This window comes from Crocodylus porosus, unplaced genomic scaffold, assembly GCF_001723895.1.
Source record: "Crocodylus porosus isolate Cpor-Errol unplaced genomic scaffold, CroPor_comp1, whole genome shotgun sequence".
NCBI classification, from domain to species: domain Eukaryota; kingdom Metazoa; phylum Chordata; order Crocodylia; family Crocodylidae; genus Crocodylus; species Crocodylus porosus.
Genome location: NW_017728943.1, coordinates 126,581,771 through 126,589,919, shown reverse-complemented (window position 1 = coordinate 126,589,919; position 8,149 = coordinate 126,581,771).

Below are 8,149 nucleotides of genomic sequence, written 5' to 3'. Positions count from 1 at the left end.
GACACAAGAAGTCGATGGGCTTATGAGAAGTAAAGAGCTGCTTGACCTGCTACTGGCTACAGATCGAGGGGAAGTTGAGTGACAGTGACCACAAGCTGATCACCTTCACCATCCACCGTAAAGCTGGCAAGTCAGTCAGCAATACAGAAGTCCTCGACTTCAGGAAAGCTGACTTTGACAAGCTCACATGGCTTGTCAGTAAGGCCCTAAGGAACCATGACCCAAAGGGGAGGGGAGTTCAGAAGGAGCAGTTGCTCCTCAAGGGAGCAATCTTGGACGCACAAGCAAAGTCTATCCCATCTCAGAGGAAAGGCAGCCAAAGGGCATAGCAGTCCCCTTGGCTCTGCAGGAAATTAGTGGACCTCCTGCATCCAAAAAGAAAGACCTACAAAGGATGGAGGACTGGATCCACCTCCAAGGAGGAATATTCTGCACTGGTCCAGACCTGCAGGGAGCTAACCAGGAAAGCCAAGGCTGTGACTGAATGCCAACTAGCTACAAGTATCAAGGACAATAATAAGTCCTTTTTTAGATATGTGGCAAGCTAGAGGAAAATCAAAGGCAACACTGGACCCCTGCTAAACCAGACAGGACAACTGACAACCGAAGCCCAGGAAAAAGCCAACTTGCTAAATGAGTACTTTTCATCCATTTTTCACCAGTCCCAAGGGGCACCCCTGTCCATTACAGGACACGAATGCCTGGGTGTGGGTGATTCCTTGCCTTCCATCAATGCTGACCTTGTGAAGGAAAACCTTGAGAGGCTGGACACCTTCAAGTCAGCAGGCCCTGACAGTTTACAGACCAGGGTACTCAAGGAGCTGGCTAGCATCATAGCTCAACCCCTGGCAGATTTTCGAGAACTCCTGGCGCTCTGGTGAAGTGCCCAAAGACTGGAAGAATGCCAATGTGGTGCACTGAAGACAGGGAGGAAAGTGGATCTGGCAAACTACAGGCCCATCAGCCTGACTGCTATCCCAGAGAAAGTCTTAAGAAATATTATTATAAAGAGGCCATTCTTAACAGACTGGCTGATGGCAGCATCCTGAGGGATAGCCAGCACGGGTTTGTTGCAGGAAGGTCTTGCTTGCCAGTCTGATTTCCTTTTATGACCAGGTGACCTATCACCTGGACAAGGGAGAAGATATTGATGTTGTATATCTTGATCCTTTGATCTAGTATCCCAGGATCACCTCTTAGCAAAATTGGCCAACTGCAGCCTCAACTTCACTATGATCCACTGGCTGGGGAATTGGCTCTGTGGTTGGACCCAGAGGGTGGTGGTTGATGGAAGTCAATCATCTTGGTGCCCTGTGACCAGTGGGATCCCTCAAGGCTCTTTCCTTGGGCCAACACTATTAAACATCTTCATTAATGATGTGGATGCTGGTATCAGAAGCAGACTGGCCAAGTTCACCAATGACACCAAACTTTGGGATAAAGCATCCACACCTGAGGTCAGAAGGGTGATCCAGGCTGACTTTAACAGGCTCAGGAAATGTACAGATGAGAACCTGATGGTGTCTAACACCAAAAAATGCAAGGTTCTCCACCTTGGTAAGAAAACCCCACAACATGCTTATAGGCTCAGCAGTGGTATACTGGCTAAGGGGTCATGATTGACCACATGATGAACATGAGCCTTTAATGTGATGCTATGGCTAGTAAAGTGAGCAAAACGCTGGCTTGCCTCCATAGATGCTTCTCAAGCAGATCCTAAGACGTCATTCTCCCTTTGTATTCAGCCTTGGTGAGGCCGCAACTGAAGTACTGCATCCAGTTTTGGGCTCCACAATTGAAAAACGATGTGGAGAAGCTTGAGAGAGTACAGAAGAGAGCCACACACATGATCAGAGGTCAGAAAAACAGAACTTATGATGAGAGGCTGAGAGCTATAGGACTCATCATCCTGGAAAAGTGCAGGCTCGGGGTGATCTGGTGGCCACCTATAAGTTTATTAGGGGTGCTCACCAGGAACTGGAGGATTGTCTGTTCACCAGAGTACCCCAGTGGATGACAAGGTAAAACAGTCACAAACTTCTTCAGGATCATTTCAGGCTGGACATAAGGAAGAACTTCTTTACAGTCCAAACCCCCAAGGTCTGAAATAAACTGCCACTGCAGGTGGTTCGAGCACCTACTTTGAACACCTTCAAGATAAATGTGTATGTTTATCTTCCTGGAATCCTATGACCCCTGTTGACTTCCTGCTTTGGGAGCATGGACTCAATGATCTTCTGAGGTCCCTTCCAGCCCTAATGTCTATGAAATCTATGAAATCTATGAATTCGATTTGGAGAGATTAAAGGGGCCTCTGATTCTATTCAAATTCAGAGATTTGGCCACTGAATTGGGCCATATCTCTGCCGAATCAAATCAGGGACCAAAGCTTCACACAGCCCTACTGATTACTCCTAAACTCCTCATTCCACAGGTGTTAATGATCTTCACTCCCTTTTAATGGTCTTGATGTTCCCCTAATCAAGTTATTCTTTCTTCTGCAGGTCTGTTGTCTGTTAGCTCCACCTAGTAATGTAGTTCCTATATCAGAGCCCTGAAGACTTTTGTTTTTTAACTCTACCTAAAAACATTAACTCAGTTGTGGAGACATTAAGATGTGGAAATAACTTCAGTGGAGCATTGGATGCTCAAGCAGACTTAATTTTCTTTTATGAATCTGAAGGAGGTGTATAATTAATTCTAGTGACCAAAGGTCTAAATATCTTTTAATTATTTTTGCCTAGTTTATTGTGTATTTAATACATAACAGATGATATAGCAAATGAATGCACATTCTAGTAATATTATCTTTGTTTTTTGTTTCAATCTTAATCTTAATAATGTAGCCTAGGCCCCTACCATATTAGTAAATGTTCTAGTTAATTTTTACCTATAGAAAAAGATGTGTTGTGTTATATGTAACAATGTACTATTTATACCGCCTTTCCAAATCCTAAATCTGCCCATAGTAGAAGTTCTAATTTGTCACAGGACACTTCAGTGCCCTGCTCCTATAAAGAGGTACAGATGCCGGTTGCTGGGGCAACCACAGTTGGTCAGCTGACCGGAAGGGGGCAGGGCCTGACCTATATAAATATAATCCAGGCTAAGGCCAGGGAGGCAGTTTCCCACTAGCAGCCAAGGAAGAAGGAGCCTTCCTGGAGTAAGCAGAGTAGAGAAGCCTGATTTCATAGACATTAGGGCTGGAAGGGACCTCGGGAGATCATCGAGTCCAGCCCCCTGCCCAAAGGGCAGGAAGTCAGCTGGCGTCATAGGATCCCAGCAAGATAAGCATCCAATTTACTCTTGAAGGTGTTCAATGTAGGTGCTTGAACCACCTCCGCTGGCAGACTGTTCCAGACCTTGGGGGCTCGGACAGTGAAGAAATTCTTCCTTATGTCCAGCCTAAAACGGTCTTGCAGGAGTTTGTGACCGTTCGACCTCGTCATCCCTTGGGGCGCTGTGGTGAACAAACGTATCAGGCTGATGGCCTGAGCAGCTTCTGTTTGAGGATACCGGGTGGAGGAAGCCCTGGTAGGGATTTGAATGATGGTTAGCCAGGTGGCTTAGAGTTTACGTTATAACCCAGGAGCTTGAGTTTTGTGTTTGTAGTTTTATAAAACCAGAAGACCGGGTGAGGCTATTAGGGGTTGAGGAGGCCTCATAGGGGCTCCACAGTAGTGTAGGGACCCTGGTGCCAGAGAGGGCACAACATTCAGGGGTGCACTGACCCCAGCCCTGAGAAGGGGCGCAGAGGATAGGGGGCCAGGTAAGGCTGAGGCTGCCTGAGACCCAATTGTGAGAAGACCCAGAGCGGGTGCAGGCGAGAATCCCCAGAGCGGGCACTCGCTTTAAGACCCAAGGAGAGGATTCGGGGCCAGGCACAGCTACGGCCGCCTGAGCCCCAATTGCAAGAAGCCCCAGAGTGGGCACAGGCGAGAAGACTCATAGTGGGCACAGGCGAGAAGCCCCAGTGCTGGCATGGTCGCGGGGAAGGCCCCAGTTCGGGTATGGTCATGGGAGAAGGCCCCAGTGCACACCTGTGAGGGCACGGGCAACCACAGGAGAGGCCAGGAAGCATCCACAGGGAGCACGGGCAACTGCAAGAAAGGAGAGGCCAGGAAGCATCCGCGGGGAGCACGGGCAACTGTGAGAAAAGAGAGGCCATGGAGCTGCCAGGAAGCGTCCACGGGGAGCATGGGCAACTGTGAGAAAAGAGAGGCCAGGGAGAGTCTGTAAGGGCACGGGCAACCATGAGAGAAGCCCGGAGAGCGCCCATGGGGCGCAGGCAGCAAGGCGAGGTAGAGAGCATCCGTGAGGGTGTGGGCAATTGTGAGACAAGCCGAGGAGCACCCGTGAGGGCCTGGGCAATGGTGAGACAAGCCCGGGATCCCATGAGGGCGCAGGCAATTGTGAAGAAGCCAGGGGGCACCCGTGAGGGCATGGGCAATTGCAAGACAAGCCAGGGGGTGCCCATGCGGGCGTGGAAAGGGATTGACCATACAATGTCTGGTACATCTGTGAGGCTTGGGGCGTGGTACAGGGGTGGTAGGAGCCACGCACAGCCCATAAGGCTGGGGTGCACCAAGTTAGTCAATACAGAACAGGGGCCAGAATAAACCAGAGCACCATGTCCAAGGGGACAAAAAGGCAGCTTCCCTTATAAAATACCTAACATCAAAGACGTGGCGGGCAAGAACAAGGGTGCTTTATCTCGGACTTGGCATGGTAGGGGGCATTCGGAGAGATCACGGCCACTCCTAGGACCCTGCTCCGTGACATAATTATAGATCAGGACCTTAATGTGCTAAATATTGTACAAACACAGGACAAAAAGATGATCTCAGTCCCAAAAAACTTATAACCCAGCTACAAGACAAGAGACAATAGAGGTTCAAGACACATAAGTTAACACAACAATTCTCATCACCTTGATAACCAGTCATATCATTGCTCTTATCAGCCTAACCTTTTTCATATGCTTGCAGCCATCAGAGCAAAGTATATTTTAAGGAGAACTTGGAGAGAAGACAATGAACTAGCCTTACACTGTAAGCAGTTATTCTGTAGCTGAGTCCTACAATCCCCAAAGATGTATGTTTCTTCCTTGAACTTGTCTGTCTGATTAGAAACAAGATAATAGCCCTGTTATGAAATAACCATTTTGTGACTTTGAAACTAATGTAAGAGCCCACCTCCCAATTTAGGTTGCCAAGGCCAACCCAAAGAATGGAAGGATTTTTATGGCTTTTGTATATAGCTTCTTTGGCCTCCTCCATGGTGAATCTGGCCTCTTGGAAGCATGCCCTACCTATTTGCCATGTAGCCAACTTAGACGAGCCCTGATGATAACATGCCATGACACACACCTAAAATAGAGTATATCCATAAAGCCTCCCAGGTCAAAGCAGTTAACTCTGCTTCTTGAGCAGATATCCACATAGATTCTAAAACAATTTCTTTTGGCAGTTCCTGAACTGAAGAAATGAGCCTTACACGGTCTGTACTTTCTGCCCCAGGAAGGAATCTATTCACTTTCCATTCCCTCTAATAGTTTGGTTTGAGGGTCCATACACTCTTTGGAGGTGAGGTCAGTGTTGTGCAGTCTGTTAAAACTTGTATATTGCTCACAAGCCTTAAGCCCTTCTTAGTAGTCTTCATTCCTCACTCCATGTTGCCTATCAGCAAATGAACAATATTGATTTTAAAGGACAGATTTTGCAGGGTGATCCAGTAAGAAGAGAATCCTTTTAACTTCAACAATGATATAATCCGGCATCTCCAAAAACACAGTATTAGCATGGCCCCATAAAGGGAAAAGCAGAGGGAGAACAAATCACATTCACCCACAGGGTTGCCTGAATGTATTGACTGGTTAATTCACATTTCTCCTTTTCTTTATTTTTCTAATTTTCTGGAAGAATTTTTATTATGACATGATATAAGAAATGAGCTCTGTATTTTTTTAATTAGAGATGATACATTCACTAGATAAAGTAGATAATTAAGAGAGAGATTTATCTTCATAGCAGCACAGATTGCAGTAAAGAAAATTATATTCCTGTGATAACCATGGCACAGATTTCTAAAATATCTATTAAAAAATATACCTCCAGTGAAACCACAGGAATGAAACTCAGACTCTTAAATATGAACATTTTTTTCATTAATTTTTACACAAATCTTTTCCTTTCCAAAGTTTTTGTCTATAGTTTTTGTTTCTAGTGGTAAATTTTACAATTGTCATGTCTTTACCGGTGTGGTAAATAATTCATTTATGTAATAAATATATATCTGTTTTTCTATCTATTTTTCAGTGTAAAACCTTATTGTTCTCTATCTTGAACTTTGTCTGACTATTTACAGATGCAGAGCATGTGTAAATTGCTACAAAAACAGAAGCCTTCTGTCATTTACCCTAGTTGTGATGTTATGCTCCCTTGACAGGTATGTGAACACATTAAAGATACTGTGATTTAAGGTCAGCTCCTGGTTTTATATAGGTATTCTACATTCTTATCTCCAACAAAAATAAATGGGAGGTGACTTTCATATTTGGGGAGCATATTACAGATGTGAATCTGATTCCAAGCTGTGTCCCAGGGACCACTTTTATCCCATTAAGAAAAATGGCTCATCCTATTCAAAGCAGCTTCACAATACTGCTGCCATCCAACTGCTGGGGATAGACTGAAAGGTTTTGACATGCATGTGTGCTCTGAATTCACTTTTAAAATGTGCTGTACTGTTAAGAATTATGGCCAAATATGCTTATTTCTGCCATACACTAATTTGTTATATAACTGCATTGACCTATGGCCTATCCAGTCAGATTACTACACCATACTGATGTTTATTAACATCTTTCACCATACAGAAGAGGCAAGACCCAGTTTAGTTAAATACAAAGACTACTTTCTGTCTAGTGCTGAACAGGTGGATCCTTTAACAAGCTGGTCCTCTAGCTGGCACAGTGAGGATTTGGCTACATTCTGCTATGCATTATTAGCATGATAGACCTGTCAAATCCTGACTCAAATGTAGAAATAAAACCTGACAGTGTGCACTAGGGCTTTCTAGAAGAAAAAAGGAAGGATAAATAAAACTTGGAACATAAATGAAAAAGGCATTGTGATTCCTTTTCACTGGAAATAAAAGTAGAAGTGTTATTGTTTTAAATTGAAGCAAAATGAGGGTTTTTCTGTTTTCATTTCAAGTTATCTGTAAAATGTTTTATCTAAATGATTTTTTTTCAATTTTGTTCAAAACGTTTCCTGACAAAAAATTCACATTTTTAGAGGGTCTTAATATAAACAATACACCTGACTGAGTCATCCTGGTCGTAACTATTCTGGAGATTGGACTTGTAGAGGCCAAGTAAGATGAAAAAGTAGATTTTAGCTGACTTATAGCAAAAAAAATTTAACCAGCATATTATCTTAACTTGAAAAATAAAGGCGCAGGACTTAATTTGTGAATGCACATCCTCTAAAAGTTAAATTTAATTAGAACTTAATTATACAGAAGTTGACATCACTGCTGAGGTACTGCAATGAATACTCAGTCCCATCTGGTCTGATTTATAATCCACAGACACTTTGAGGATCTATTTTATTGTCCTCTTTGTATGCGTGTGTAGTTCCTATAAATATCCATGAGAATTATGTGTGTTTTCAGAAAGCAGAATAGAACCCTTTGTATGATACATTTACTCGTGAAGAACTCTGAACAAAGTCAGTTATATAAGATATTTTGTTATACTTGTCATTCATTATAGTTCTTCATAGCCAAAGATAAGCATTTATAATGTATATTTTATGTTAAATTGCAGTGCCTTAAAAGGGTCACCGTTTTACTTCAGCTCCTCATTGAAGAAAACTCTTCTAGGAAAACAGAATGCATAGGCCAAGTTCTGTGCTCCAGTACACAAGCATGAACCTTATGTAACTTCCAGAACTGTGACACAGTGAACTTGTATGCAGGTATGAGGGCCTGGGTTCATCTAATTTTTGGAAATTGGATAAGATGACACAGGAAATCCCTTCAAAACTCATGCTTCTATGAATTCTGTGGAATTACTCCAGTTTTACATAAAAGTAAATAGGACCCAGATCCACAAAGGTATATAGATTTCATAGACATTAGGGCT